At 49.9% G+C, this 16,280-nt stretch overlaps 1 protein-coding gene across 2 annotated transcripts in view; it reads right to left on the bottom strand.

Annotated features, from left to right (window-relative positions):
- The window catches only part of SLC43A3 (solute carrier family 43 member 3), a 28,728-nt gene extending 19,606 nt beyond the window's left edge, over positions 1-9,122 (bottom strand). For both annotated transcript variants that reach the window (XM_038407993.2, XM_043516647.1), the window contains exon 1: positions 9,023-9,122. The gene's annotated coding sequence lies outside the window, so the exon portion shown is untranslated. The remainder of the gene's footprint in view (positions 1-9,022) is intronic.
- Between the last annotated feature and the right edge of the window lie 7,158 nt (positions 9,123-16,280).

Here is a 16,280-nt window from a genome sequence, read left to right as displayed (position 1 = left end):
AATGAATTCTCTGCATCAATCTTCACTGCAGAAGATGTGAGGGAGATTCCCACACCTGGGCCATGCTTTTTAGGTGACAAATCTGAGGAATTGCCCCAAATTGAGATGTTGATAGAGAAGGTTTTGGAACAAATTGATAAATTAAAAAGTAATGGCCCTGGGACCAGATGGGATTCACCCAAGAGTTCTGAAGGAGCTTACGTATGAAACTGCAGAACTCCTAACCATGGTATGTAACCTACTGCTTAAATTGTCCTCTTTACTATATCACTGGAGGATAGCTAATGTAACACTGATTTTTTAAAAGGGCTCCAGAGCACTCTTGGCAATTACAGGCCACTAAGCCTAACTTCAGTACCAGGGAAATTGCTTGAAACTTTAGTAAAGAACAGAATTACCACACACATATATGAACATGATTTGTTGGGGAAGAGTCAACACGGCTTTTGTAAAGGGAAATCATACCTCACCAATCTATTACAATTATTTGAGAGGGTCAACAAAAACGTGGGCAAGGGTGAGCCAGGCAATACAGCGTATGTGGATTTTCAGATAACCTTTGATAAGGTAACCAGGGACTAAGCGGGACGGTCCCCTCATGAATCAGTAACTGGTTCATAGATAGGAAACAAAGGGGACAAATAAATGGGCAGTTTTCACAATAGAGAAAGATAAATAGCAGGGTCCCCCAAAGATCTTCACTGGGACCAGTTCTGTTCAACATATTCATAAATGCTCTGGAAAAGGGGTGAACAGTGAAGTTGCAAAGTTTGCAGATGCTACAAAATTACTCAAGATAGTTCCATCCAATACTGACTGTGAAGAGTTACAAAGGGACATCAGGGACAAACATCACAAACATCACAAAACTGGGTTACTGGACAACAAAATAGCAGATAAAATTCAACTTTGATAAGTGCAAAGGAATACACATTGGAAAATGTAATCCCACCTATATGTACAACATGATGGGATCTAAATTAACTGTTACCACCCAAGAAAGAGATCTTGGAGTCATCATGGATAGTTCTCTGAAAATGTCCACTCAGTATACAGCAGGGCTCAAAAAGGCTAACAGAATGTTAGGAACTATTAGGAAAGGGATAGATAATAAGACAGAAAATATCATAATGCCACTATGTAAATCCAGGGTGTGCTCACACCTTGAATACTGTGTCCAGTTCTTGTGGTCTCATCTCAAAAGGGTGATGTGGAACTGGAAAAGGTTCAAGGAAGGGCAACAAAGATGATCACGGGTATAGAACAGCTTCCAGACAAGGAGAGTCTAAAAAGACTGGGGCTGTTCAGCTTGGAAGAGATGACTCAGAGGGGATATGAGAGAGGTCTATAAAATCATGAATGGTGCAGATAAAGTGAATAGAGAAGTGTTAATTACCCCTTCACGCATACAAAACCTGGGGTCACCCAGTGAAATCATTAGGCAACTGTGTGACACTCTGTATCTCGGGGGAACACCCTACACCCCCATGTTCATCTTTATAAAATGATTGTGTGGTATCCAATCCAAAGTTTGTCATGTTGGGTGTCTTCGAAAGACTCATGATGCACTGAGCATGGTTGTTATAGTGATGTTATAATAATTGTTACAATAATGTTCTAGGTTATAACTTCATGTATATAGTTATGAGACTGAAAATGTATCCTCATGGCTTAAAGCAAGCCCAGGCAAAACCTCTCCAAGAACAGAGAGGCAGTTCACACCTCATCAGGGCAGGATGGGACAAACCCAGCCCAGCCTCACAGGAACAAAGGGCGCTGGCCTAGGCAGCAACAAAAGAATCTGTTGGACACTTGAGTGACTCACCCCGCTTTCTTTGGCAGGTTTGGGACTGCAATGAGGTAATGCTCACCTGACTCTGAAGGGCGGGGCAAAGCCAAGAGGGAAGAAAGGACATGATAAAAGGGAGAGACGTTTGCCATGCTCTCTCTCTCTCTTCCACCTACATCTACAGACACCACACCAAGCAACTGAAGCACTGATCAAAAGGGAGAGCCTGGCTGAAGAACAACCAGCCAGCCTGTGGTGAGAAGCATCTAAGTTTGTAAGGGCATTGAAAGTGTTAAGACGCTTAGAATGTGTTTTTCTTTTCTTTCGTGTGACCAAATCTGACTTGTTATGTTTTGACTTATAATCACTTAAAATCTATCTTTATAGTTAATCAATCTGTTTGTTTATTCTACCTGAAGCAATGCATTTGGTTTGAAGTGTCTCAGAGACTCTCCTTGGGATTACAAGCCTGGTACATAACAATTTCTTTGTTAAATTGATGAACTCATATAAACTTGCAGTGTCCAGCTGGCATAGCTGGACACTGCAAGACGGAGGTCCCTAGGGTTGTGTCTGGGACCGTAGATATTGGCTAGTGTCATTCGGTTGCACAATCCATGGACCAGCTTATATGCCAGAGGCTGTGAGTGAACAGCCCAGGAGTGGGGGTTCTCACAGCAGAGCAGGGTAAGGCTGGGTCCCAGAGTCAAGGATTGGAGTGACCTAACAGATCACCGGTCCAGATAATACCAGAGGGGAACATCACAAACAGGTTTAATAAAAACAAGAGGCAGGACTTTTTCACGCAATGCACAGCTAACCCATGGGATGCAGTGAAGGCCAATGGTATACCTGCCTTCAGAAAAGAACTGGCTAAGTTCATGGAGGACAGATCCATCAATGGTATTAGCCAAGATGGTCAGAAACACCAGCCCATGATCTTGGTGTCCCTAAACATCTGACTGCCAGAAGCTGTGTGTGGAAGACAGGGATGGATCACTCAATCTTTGCTCCTTGCTGTACAATCCCCCTGCAGCTCTGGCACAGGCCACTGTCAGAGACAGGACACTGGCAATATGGACCATGGTCTGACCCAGTGTGTCAGCTCTTATGTTCTTTTATATTCTTATGGAGCATAGCAGCTGTTTACAGATGGATCCACCACCCAACACTGAGATGCAGCTACCACTGGGGTGGAGTATAGCAGCTATTTGTAGATGACTTTCTTGACCAGTGCTGAGATATGGTTAACTCTGGGTTGAGTAGTGGCAGCTGTTTACCAGCCACACCACATCACCACGCAGGGATCACTCATCCAGCACTGCAAAGCAGCCACCTCTGGGGTGGGGTTTAGCAGCTGCTTATAAAAAGATCCCTTACCCATCACTACAGGGAGACCACACCTGAGGTGGGGTACAGCAGCTGTTTATGCAGGGGTTCCTTACCCAGCACAGTGGTGCGGCTGCCTCTGGGGTGGGATGCAGAAGCTGTACTGAAGCAGCGCACAAGAGCTGAAGACTGGATGTATCCAGCTGGAACCACAGGGAAATTGAGTGTGGCAAACTGGTATTAACCCTCTGGGAAACAGGCCAGCGCATGGGGGGAGGTCTTGTGAAAAATGCCACTGGATCCTCCATGCCCTTGGAAAGTTCAAGAGACCTTGGTAGCATTGGGATTAGTACTGACTGTGTGAGGACAGCACCCCCTACTGATCCTCTGCCCCGCTCCCTGCAGCACAGCACCCCCTAGCATCACACTGGGGCACTGGTGTCAGCACTGACTGTGCAGGGACAGCGCCCCCTCCTGAGCCCCTGCCCTGCTCCCTGAAGCACAGCGCCCCCTAGCGCTCAGGTCTGCATTGACTCTGAGGAGAGTGTGCCCTCTACAGAACCATTTGGGTTTCTCCCAGTCCCCCATCCCAGAGCTCCCCCAACTTAGTGGGAGGCCTGTAGGGTCAGAGCAAGTGTCACTTCCCCAGCAGAGATGTCTGCATTAGCTGCCACCTGCTCAGAGCCAGGGGCGGATGGGGGATCAGTAGGGGACACGTGCTGAGCTCAGTGCAATTGAATGTGGTGGTGGGGAAAATGAGGGACATGGATCAGGGTACCAACAAAAGCCTCCCCTCCATCTCCCATGTTCCTCGCCCCTCCTTCTCTCTGTGCCTCTTTGCCCAGCCTGGACTATGTTGGGGCTCTGGCACTGTGCCCAGGCTGAGGCGGAGCCAGCTGGGTTACTCCCTGCCCCCCAGTGCCGAGAATCAGCTCCTCGCCCTGGGCAGGCTGTGCTCTGGGGACGATAAGGGCCTGGCCGGTGCTGGCCGAGTGCAGGAGCCAGCGCCTTGGGTACTGGCAAAGACAATCCTGTCAGCAGGATTTTAATGCTGAGCTAGGAAGGACACAGGGGTCACTCGGGGACAGGGCCACAGGCAGTGATTTATGGCATCCCCAGGGGACCAGCTCCCTTGAGCCCCTTGGCAGGGTGACCTGGACTCAGCACTCCAGGCCCTGGTGGGATTGTAGAGACAGAGCTGGGGGGTCAGAGGCAGAATGGCCCAGGGTCTAAATCACTAGCCTGCCGCTCAGGAGATTGGGTTCTAGTCCTGCCTCTGCTGGGTCAAGTCTCTGCCTATGGGCAAGTCACTGCCCTGCTCTGTGCCTCTGTTTCCCCATCTGTCTTGTCTATTTGGAGTGTGAACTCTTTGGGGCAGGGCCTGACTCTCACTGTGTCTGTGCAGTGCCTGGCACAACAGGGCCCTGATCTCAGATAGGGCAGGGCCTGTCTCTTGCTGTGTGTCTGGGCAGTATCTGGTGCAAAGGGGCCCAGATCTCACTTGGTGCAGGGCCTGTCTCTCGCTGTATGTCTGTGCAGCACCTGGCACAATGGGGGTCTGATCTCTGGTTGCTATTGAAATAGAAACAGCAGCCAAGCAGCAGATGCCCGCAGAGCCCAACAAATTGTTCCCACTGAATTGTTTACTCTGAGCATTTCCATCAGCCCCAGTCACAGGGGATCCGTCTGCAGGGCTGTGACCAGGAGGCTGGTGGGAATCCAGGCAGGGCCGCCCACACAGTGCAGTTTGTGATCCCCGCTTGGGCTCATGTGATGTAGCCACGCGGCACGAAAACTGCAATCGCCAGCTCCATGAGGACAGAGCCCATCTGGAAACCAGCTGTTAGTGCCAGCAGAGCCCCTGGGCTGTGTAAAGGGACCAGGAGCAGGGCGGGGCTGGAATGTGCTTCAATAGTGCCAGGGAGAGGGGTCACAGGATGCCCTGCTACCCACCCACCCATCACCTCTCCCTTTATCTATTCCATATGCACCCACTAGCCTTCCACCCTTCTGTTCGTGTTTTCCATCCGCACCTGCCAACCCCACACACTGCACCTGTACCCTACTCACCCTCTGTCTATCCATCCAGCCCCATATACCTCATCTTTCTTCCCATCTTTCTCCCTCTCTTCATATAATGGTCATTGTCACACTGTCTGACCGCAGTATATACACTAGCAGGTAGGAAGAGGCAGGTGTATTCTTTAGATAGATAGATAGATAGATAGATAGATATCCCAGCCCCTAGGTGACAGCCTTCCCCAGCTCTGGCCTCTAGACTGGGGTTGCATGGGTGACTCATTAATGGCACGTTGCTGTACTGAAGCCTGTTCCTCTCAGCTGTGGGTGGTGGGAAATGTTATAAATAATCATCTGCATTTCTATGGCAGCGTCACATGCCACTCGCCAGGCGCTCCCCCCCCCCATGCATGGAGCCCTATCCCCGTGGGATGTGCCTGCTCCCCAACTCCCCGAAGGGGAAACTCAGGCACAACCAGGGGCTGTCTCATTCCAGGCTACACACCCTGGAGTGAAGGCCAGATCCCCCTTAGCCCTGACCCCCATGCACCCTGTGTGAGTTGGCATGCATATGTGTGACACAACTGCCATGCAGCCTTTGTTAGATATCACGCATGTGTGTGTTACAACTGCCATGCAGTGGGTGTGTGGTGTTATGTGTGTGTCATACAACTGCCATGCAGCGTCTGTCAGGTGTCACATTGTATCAGACATGACTGCCATGCAGCATGTGAGATGTCATGTGTGCGATACAACTGACATGCAGTGTGTATGAGAGGTGTCACATGTGTGCAATGAGACCCTATGTGGCATGTGTGCAACACAACTGCCATGCAGTGTGTGTGCAACAGGTCACATGGATTTGTGTGACATGACAACCAGGCATTGTGTGTGTCATGCCCCCTTGCACAACCCTATGAAATGCGTATGTGCAATGTCACATGCATGTGTAACATGGCAACTGTGCAGCCTGTGTGTGACCCAACAGCTGTGCAAAGTGTATGGAGATAGATAGATAGATCCTATCTATCAAGGGTCAGGATGGATTCTCCATCACTGACAATTTTTCAATCAAGAGGGGCTGGTTTCTAATGATTTGGGGGCAGGTCTCTGGCCTGTGTTATCAAGGAGGTCAGACTAGATGATCACAACGGTCCCGTCTGGCTTTGGAATCTATACGTGTGTAACACAGCAGCCACGCAGAGTGCCTGACACCAACCTGTGCAGCATACATGTGCCATGTCACTTGTGTTACTCGACCTCTGTGCACCATGTGAACCTGGGATTCTTCGCTTGCCGTCACCACCAGGGGCCCTGCTTTGCCCCAGGGCAAATGCCCACCCAACTCGCAGCCCCCAGCTTTCCCTGCAAGGAGCAGCCTTCCGGCCTGACACAGCCCAAAAGACATAACGTGTATTGCCCTGGGGGAGGAATGGCAGTGTCGGGACCAGCTGGCTGCCAGCCCCCCACTCCCTACGCGTGTCACTAGGCATCGCTGCTCTCTGCCCTTGCACATGCTCTGAGCTAGACAGACACAAACCTAGGGACATCCTCCCCACTTCCCAGGGAGTCTGAGATCCCACATATAGGGCAGGGACACTACCAAATGCCCTGTCCCCATCTGCCCTGGCTGGGGCACAGGGTCAGCGAGCATCCCAGGGGTGGGGGCTGGAAGGATGACGGCACCAAGGCACTGACCATGGCCAGTGGCCTGGCTGCCCTGCTCCACATGCAACCCAGCCCTCTCTTGGTGTCTCTCCCACTTACCTGATCATCTACCAACTCCATGCATACCCCTCCATCTATCCATCCACCCGCAACACCCCATCTATCCATCCATCCAGCCATAGCATCATAGAATATCAGGGTTAGAACGGACCCCAGGAGGCCATCTAGTCCAACCCCCTGCTCAAAGCAGGACCAATCCCCAACTAAATCATCCCAGCCAGGGCTTTGTCAAGCCTGATCTTAAAAATCTCTAAGGAAGGAGATTCCACCACCTCCCTAAGTAACCCATTCCAGTGCTTCACCACCCTCCTTGTGAAAAAGTTTTCCCTAATATCCAAACCAGACCTCCCCCACTGCAACTTGAGACCATTACTCCTCATTCTGTCATCTGCTACCACTGAGAACAGTCTAGATCCAGCCTCTTTGGAACCCCCTTTCAGGTAGTTGAAAGCAGCTATCAAATCCCCCCTCATTCTTCTCTTCCGCAGACTAAATAATCCCAGTTCCCTCAGCCTCTCCTCATAAGTCATGTGTTCCAGTCCCCTAATCATTTTTGTTGCCCTCCGCTGGACTCTTTCCAATTTTTCCAGATCCTTCTTGTAGTGTGGGGTCCAAAACTGGACACAGTACTCCAGCCGAGGCCTCACCAATGTCGAATAGAGGGGAACGATCACGTCCCGCGATCTGCTGGCAATGCTCCTACTTATACAGCCCAAAATGCCGTTAGCCTTCTTGGCAACAAGGGCACACTGTTGGCTCATATCCAGCTTCTTGTCCACTGTAACCCCTAGGTCCTTTTCTGCAAAACTGCTGCGTAGCTATTCGGTCCCTAATCTGTAGTGGTGCATGGGATTCTTCCGTCCTAAGTGCAGGACTCTGCACTTGTCCTTGTGAACCTCATCAGCTTTCTTTTGGCCCAATCCTCTAATTTGTCTAGGGCCCTCTGTATCCTATCCCTACCCTCCAGTATATCTACCTCTCCTCCCAGTTTAGTGTCATCTGCAGACTTGCTGAGGGTGCAATCCACACCATCCTCCAGATCATTAATGAAGATATTGAACAAAACCAGCCCCAGGACTGATCCTTGGGGCACTCCGCTTGATACTGGCTGCCAACTAGACATGGAGTCATTGATCGCTATCCATTGAGCCCGACAATCTAGCCAGCTTTCTATCCACTTTATAGTCCAATCCATCCATCCATCCGCATACAATATATCTATCTACATACACCCCTCTATCGAACTATCTGCATGCTCCCCATCCGTCTATCTGCAGATACCTCTATCAATCTATCTGCTTACACCCTATCTAATCTATCTATCCCATGCACACCCCTTCTTTCTTTCTTTCTTTCTTTCTTTCTTTCTTTCTTTCTTTCTTTCTTTCTTTCTTTCTTTCTTTCTTTCAATTCTCCTCTCTCCCTCTCTCTGTCCCTCATTCCCAGATTATCTGGGAATCTCCTGAACAGTAACGCCTTCCTGTCTCTCCCCTGTTAGCGCCCCATGCCCACCCCCAGTGTCTGAGTCACTCATCCTTAGTAGCAGCCAGAGCCACTCACCCCTTTCCCACATCACTCACGATGCATCTGGTTTCTCTTAGGCTATCTCTACACTAGCACTTTTGTCCGTAAAACTTTGTCACTCAGGGGTGTGATAAAAACAAACCCCGACTGACATACGTTTCACCAGTAAAAGTGCCAGTGTGGACAGTGCTGGGTCGGCGGGACATAGCTACCGCCACTCATTGGCGTTGGTTTAATTAGGCTGGCAGGAGACTCTCTCCCATGGGCATAGAGCAGCTATGTGGGAGAGGTTACATGGCGCAGCTGCTGCGGTATAGCTGTGCCGCAGGAAGGTCGGTAGTGTAGACATAGCCTGAGCCACGTCACCAACTAAGTATTTCCAAAGCTCCCCACACCCTTGCCCCTCCCCTATCCGCCCTTCCCTGTGTTGCCCCCCAGGTGCCTGGCTGGGTACTTGTGAGATCTGGGGTGGAGGGTGTCAAGCAATGGGGCAGCAGATGGCAGGGGGGCAGCAGTACCAGAGGGACACAGCCTACCGGACCCCTGCACAACCAGCATCCCCCTCCTCTGCTCTTGCCCCTCCTCCCACAAATCTCTGGGCCCCTCCCAAAACAGGTGGACGGGGAGACTCACCGTGGGTCACCAGCTCAGGAGCAGGACTGTTTGCATGGGACTACCAACAGCATGAGAGTTCAGCCAAGAAACTCCAGGCACGCCCTTTCCTCCCTCCCCGCTCTGTCCCTCTCCCCAGCTCCACCCCTGCCTCTGCCCCCTCCCAGGAAACAGATGTTGGAATGAGCACTCACTGCTCGCACGCACACATGCTCATGCATGCACACAACATGCACACACAGCACACACATTTGTATGTGCACACACAGCACATACGGATACATGCACACACATACATACACCCAGCATGTATACACATACACTCCACTCATACATGTACACACATGCACATACATGCTGCATGCACACACAACACGCGCTCACACACACACATGCAAACACACACACACTGTTGCAAATCCCTGCTACCTCCCCCCACACCCCCAATGCCCAGTTGCTCTCAGGGGCTGTCACAGGGCACTGTTGAAAAGGGATTGTCCCTTTTGCATGTCACAACATTGTATCAGACATGGCCCACTGAGCTACCCCTTCTTTCATGGCCATCAGGTGTCAAAAAGTCCTCAGTACTGCCCTTGTTTACCTGGTGTACCTTTGGCCCCAGCCCTCCATGAGGGGCAAGTTTATAGCCCTTAGCCTCCTGGCTGGGGCTGACAATAGCACTCTGGGCAGAACAGAAGAGTCTATATCAATGATCCCTGGCTGTAATGCCTAGTGGCAAGCACTGGGTGAGGGTAGGGGTTCCCGGGTCCACCCTACTCCACTGGGTTCTGACAGGTGCTTAATTTGTGACAGGGCTTGGCAGGGCTGAGCTCTAGCACCTCCGGGCTTGGCAGTTAACAGTCCCAGCCCCACTGGCCTTGGCAGTTCACAGCCCCGGCACCTCTGAGCTTGGCAGTTCATAGCTCCGGCACCTCTAGGCTTGGCAGTTCACAGGCCCAGCACCTCTGAGCTTGGCAGTTCACAGCCCCATCACTTCTGAGGTTGGCCATTCATACCCCAGCACCTCTGTGGGCCTGCCGTGGCAGTTATGAATATAAAAAAAATTGCTTAAGCCCCAGCACCTCTTTCATTACAAATTACGCCCTGGTTCTGACCCAGGGTCCTGTGAAACCTGTAACCTGCTTATTAAGTATTCAAGCGTCGGCTCCCAATGCAGTCTCTGGGTCACTTCTTATCCTTGAGACTTCCGCAGGTTTGTCTTCCCTGGGCAGCGGCTTGGTGTCTCGTAGCTGGTGGATCCCCTGAGGGGTAGTCTGCGATACCCACCTCAGCAGTCTGGAGAGCTGACAGTTCTCCAGGAGCCTGCGGCATGTCCAGCCTCTTCCTCAGCCAGCCCCGACTGAACTGACCAGTTGCCTTTTATTTGTTCTCTCCACCAGGAGCATGCACAGCAGGGGCGAGAGGGCATGGCCTCCTCTGCCCAAAGTGATTTGTTACCCCCTCCTGGCCAGTGCTGGGTTTATACACCCTGTCGCACATCCTCCCCCTCAAGTTAGGGCCCGATGTTACCCCCTCTCACTCAGGAGAAGAAGTCAGCATTCGCATGAGCCCTACCCAGATGATGAAGGACCTGGAACTCATAGGGCCGGAGGGAGAGGTACAACCTGGTAACCCTGGCATTGGTGTCCTTTGTGGAGTTAATGCACCGAAGGAGTGTGTGGTCAGTAATGAGTTGGAAAGGGGTCCCCAGCAGGTAATACCATAGGGCTTCGACTGCCCACTTGACTCCCAGGGCCTCTTTTTCAATTGTAGAATATTTAGTTTCATGGGGGAATAACTTCCTGCTTAAGTAAAGTATGGGGTGCGCCTCCCCATCCCCCTAGTGGGATGGAACAGGACTGGTTCCTGACTCTTTAGGACCTGGAAGGCCTGTTCAGACTCCTTTGATCACTGTACTTTCCATGGCCAGGAGTTTTTCGTCTTTCTGTAAGGGGCGCAGCTAGGTGGCGAACTCGGGCAAAAAGCGTCTGTAGTAGCCAGTCAGCCAGAGAAACTGCCTCACTGCCTCGTGGTCATGGGCGGTCTCTCAGGGCTTGGATCTTTTCCACAATCAGGTGTAACTGACCCTATCCCACCATGTACCCTAGGTATGTTACCTCCCTTTGCCCTAGGTGACATTTAGCCAGGTTCACAGTTAGCCCGGCTTCCCCGAGTGTTTGCAGCACTGTGGTGAGGTGTCATAGATGATCTTCCCAGCTGGTATTGTAAATCACGATATCAGCAACATAAGCCGCTGTGTACTGGTTATGAGTCATCAGGTCCTGTTCTCTCAGATGAAAGAAGGGTACCATGACGTGGGTGGACAATGGAAGCTGTCAAGGTTCCTTCTCCACTCTGAACTCTAGGGTACAGATGTGGGGACCTGCATGAAAGACCCCCTAAGCTTATTTTTTCCAGCTTAGGTTAAAAACTTCCCCAAGGTACAAACTTTTGCCTTGTGCTTGAACAGTATGCTGTCACCACCAAGCGTTTTAAACAAAGAACAGGGAAAGAGCCCACTTGGAGATGTCTTCCCCCAAATTATCCCCCCAAGCCCTACACCCCCTTTCCTGGGGAAGGCTTGATAATAATCCTCACCAATTGGTACAGGTGAACACAGACCCAAACCCTTGGTCTTAAGAACAATGAAAAATCAATCAGGTTCTTAAAAGAAGAATTTTAATTAAAGAAAAGGTAAAAGAATCACCTCTGTAAAATCAGGATGGTAAATACCTTACAGGGTAATCAGATTCAAAACACAGAGAATCCCTCTAGGCAAAACCTTAAGTTACAAAAAAACACACAAAAACAGGAATATACATTCCTCCAGCACAGCTTATTTTACAAGCCATTAAACAAAAGAAAATCTAACGCATTTTCTAGCTAGATTACCTACTAACTTAACAGGAGTTGTAAGGCTGCATTCCTGATCTGTTCCCGGCAAAAGCATCACACAGACAGACAAAACCCTTTGTTTGTCTCCCCCCCTCCAGATTTGAAAGTATCTTGTCCCCTCATTGGTCATTTTGGGTCAGGTGCCAGCGAGGTTACCTTAGCTTCTTAACCCTTTACAGGTGAAAGGGTTTTGCCTCTGGCCAGGAGGGATTTTATAGCACTGTATACAGAAAGGTGGTTACCCTTCCCTTTATATTTATGACAGAAGCATTATAAGGACTTGCTGAAGGACAACCTAAAAAAAATGTAATATTGACATTGATACTTGGGAGACACTTGCCCAGGATCGCTTAAAATGTAGTGAAGTCCTACGAGATGGTCCCCTGCATTTTGAACTTGCTCACTGACAAGCCAAAGAGGACAAGAGGCTCAGGAGGATGGAGAGACTGGTCTCCAGTCATGGTCAACAGCCTCCTGCTGAGCCTGAAAACATCTGCCCTCATTGTAATAGAACTTGTGGTTCAAGGATTGGCCTTATTAGTCACCTGAGGACCCATAACTCCCATGAAAGATGATCATACTTGGTAATGAGTGATTGCCCATCATTGGTTATGAGGTGCAGCAGCTGGTTCGTTAGCCATTGGAAGGTCGCTGCGGCCCCATGGAGTACAAACAGCAAGGTTATACACTGGAAAAGGAATGGCAAAGGCTGTTTTTTCCCGTGACGCTGGGGTCAGGGGAATTTGCCAGTATCCCTTTGGATATATATATCAGCATGGATATAAATTCCTTAGAGGTTTGAGTAGCTTGCGGCATTGAGGTTTGAATAAGTATTGAAATGCAAGACAACACCGACTTTCCTAAAGTCGATGCAGAATCTCATTGACACAAATACAATGGGGCTCCTGCACTCCCTTCAAGACTCTTCTATGACCCCCAGGGCCAGCATTGCTTTGAGCTGCTCTTGGATGACTACCCACATCTTCTTGGGAAGTGGTCTTGAACCCTCTTCCCTGGGCTGGTGGCTATGTGATAGTGCGTTAGGTTCATCCATCCAGGGCAGGACGATAGGATGGCTACAACAGATTGGACCAGTTGTCGCATCTACTGCTGCTGCTCTCCACTGAGCTCATGTATGATTGACACGGGAGTCGGATCAGATAAGCCTAACACTATTGGCACCAGTTCTGGTTCAGAGGGGTAGGGGGCAATCAACAAACCCTCATGGGCCTTCCAGGCCTTCAAGAGGTTAACATGGTACATACAGGTACATACCTCTCGTCAATGACGTCAACTGGACTTCATGGTCTACCAGCCCCACCCTTCGGGTCACTTCCAATGGTCCTTGCCACTTGATTAACAACTTGGACTTGCCTGAGGGCAGCAATAATAGGACTTGGTCCCCGGGGTTTGAAGGTCTGTAATTTGGTCCCATGGCTGTATCTATGCTCCTGGGACTGCTGGGCTCATAGTAGTTTCTCCCGGGAAAATTCCCCAAGCTTGTTAGGAATTCACAAAGTTGTAAGATGCATGGAACCGACCCCATGACTCAGGCCTCCTGTTCCTCCCAGGTCTCATGGAGGAGGTACAGGATTCCCCTGGGGTCTCTCCCATAGAGCAGTTCGAATGAGGAAAACCTCATGAAGGCTTGGGCGACCTCTTGTACAGCGAACAATAAGGCAGGTAGTAGTTTTTCCCGGTGTCATGGATCATTGTCGACGAACTTCCTGAGCCTTGATTTCAGGGTCCCTTTCTACTAGGCCACCCGTTTATGGTTTGTAGACAGATATCTTAAGGCCATGGATGTCCAATAGCCTGGACAGATCTGCCATGAACTGGGATGATGAGTTAGTCCCCCTGTTCTTCAGTATCTCTCTTGGTATCCTGACCCAGGCGAAGATGTTCAGGAGCTCTGCCACTATCATAGGTGCCATAGCCATACACAATGGAACAGCTTCGGGATACAAGGTTGCATAGTCTACTACCATAAGTATTTGGCAGAACCTCAACCCGCTTCTTTCCAGGGTCCCCACTAGATGCATGCCGATCCTTTTGAAAGGCACTCTGACCACAGGGAAGGGGATCAGGGAGGCCTTGGGTATACCTTGGGGACCAGCATGTTGGTATGTTGGGCATGAGGCACAAAAATCACTCACCTCCTTATGAATGCCAGGCCAGAACCGAGGTGCCACTCACTATAAGGTCTTCTCTCTCCCAATATACCAGGCCCAGGGCACCAAGTGAGCTAAATGCAGCAGACTCCATCAGAATCTCCAGGTTACCAGTGGCTGTTGGTGTATCTCTTGGGTTTGCAGGTTCCTGGGATAATCGGTTGTTGTGGACCTCAAAGCGGGGCTCTGGGGTATCCGTCAGTTGGCACTCCCCTCCTCTTCAGAGTCAGTCACTTCTTCCCAAGCTTGACTTAATGTTGGGTCTTCCTTCTGCTCCCTCACAAAATCTCCATCAACAGCTAGTCTGGCTCCACCCGGTGTCTGTCTTGTCAGGAAGTGGTTCAGGATCTTATCATAGAATCATAGAATATCAGGGTTGGAAGGAACCTCAGGAGGTCATCTAGTCCAACCCCCTGCTCAAAGCAGGACCAATCCCCAACTAAATCATCCCAGCCAGGGCTTTGTCAAGCCTGACCTTAAAAACTTCTAAGGAAGGAGATTCCACCACCTCCCTAGGTAACGCATTCCAATGTTTCACCACCCTCCTAGTGAAAAAGTTTTTCCTAATATCCAACCTAAACCTTCCCCACTGCAACTTGAGACCATTACTCCTTGTTCTGTCATCTGCTACCACTGAGAACAGTCTAGATCCATCCTCTTTGGAACCCCCTTTCAGGTAGTTGAAAGCAGCTATCAAATCCCCCCTCATTCTTCTCTTCCGCAGACTAAACAGCTTTTTATCCACCTTGTCGTCCATTCATCCAGCCCATACTTCTTTAACTTACTGGCAAGAATACTGTGGGAGACCGTGTCAAAAGCTTTGCTAAAGTCAAGGAACAACACGTCCACTGCTTGCCCGTCATCCACAGAGCCAGTTATCTCATCATAGAAGGCAATTAGATTAGTCAGGCATGACTTGCCCTTGGTGAATCCATGCTGACTGTTCCTGATCACTTTCCTCTCCTCTAAGTGCTTCAGAATTGATTCCTTGAGGACCTGCTCCATGATTTTTCCAGGGACTGAGGTGAGGTTGACTGACCTGTAGTTCCCAGGATCCTCCTTCTTCCCTTTTTTAAAGATGGGCACTACATTAGCCTTTTTCCAGTTGTCCGGGACCTCCCCCGATCACCATGAGTTTTCAAAGATAATGGCCAATGGCTCTGCAATCACATCCGCCAACTCCTTTAGCACTCTCGGATGCAGCGCATCTGGCCCCATTGACTTCTGCTCATCCAGCTTTTCTAAATAGTCCCGAACCACTTCTTCTTCACAGAAGGCTGGTCACCTCCTCCCCATGCTGTGCTGCTCAGTGCAGCAGCCTGGGAGCTGACCTTGTTCATGAAGACAGAGGCAAAAAAAGCATTGAGTACATTAGCTTTTTCCACATCCTCTCTCACTAGGTTGCCTCCCTCATTCAGTAAGGGGCCCACACTTTCCTTGACTTTCTTCTTGTTGCTAACATACCTAAAGAAAGCCTTCTTGTTACTCTTAACATCTCTTGCTAGCTGCACCTCCAGGTGTGATTTGGCCTTCCTGATTTCACTCCTGCATGCCCAAGCAATATTTTTATACTCTTCCTTGGTCATTTGTCCAATCTTCCACTTCTTATAAGCTTCTCTTTTGTGTTTAAGATCAGCAAGGATTTCACTGTTAAGCCAAGCTGGTCGCTTGCCATATTTACTATTCTTTCTCCACATCGGGATGGTTTGTCCCTGGAACCTCAATAAGGATTCTTTAAAATACTGCCAGCTCTCCTGGACTCCTTTCCCCCTCATGTTATTCTCCCAGGGGATCCTGCCCATCAGATCCCTGAGGTTGTCAAAGTCTGCTTTTCTGAAGTCAAGGGTCCATATTCTGCTGCTCTCCTTTCTTCCTTGTGTCAGGATCCTGAACTCTACCATCTCATGGTGACTGCCTCCCAGGTTCCCATCCACTTTTGCTTCCCCTACTAATTCTTCCCGGTTTGTGAGCAGCAGGTCAAGAAGAGCTCTGCCCTTAGTTGGTTCCTCCAGCATTTGCACCAGGAAATTGTCCCTTACACTTTCCAAAAACTTCCTGGATTGTCTGTGCACCGCTGTATTGCTCTCCCAGCAGATATCAGGGTGATTGAAGTCTCCCATGAGAACCAGGGTCTGCGATCTAGTAACTTTCATGAGTTGCCGGAAGAAAGCTTCGTCCACCTCATCCCCCTGATCTGGTGGTCTATAGCAGAC

This window comes from Dermochelys coriacea, chromosome 6 (genome assembly GCF_009764565.3).
Source record: "Dermochelys coriacea isolate rDerCor1 chromosome 6, rDerCor1.pri.v4, whole genome shotgun sequence".
Lineage (NCBI taxonomy): Eukaryota > Metazoa > Chordata > Testudines > Dermochelyidae > Dermochelys > Dermochelys coriacea.
This window is presented reverse-complemented; position numbering and strand designations above follow the sequence as displayed.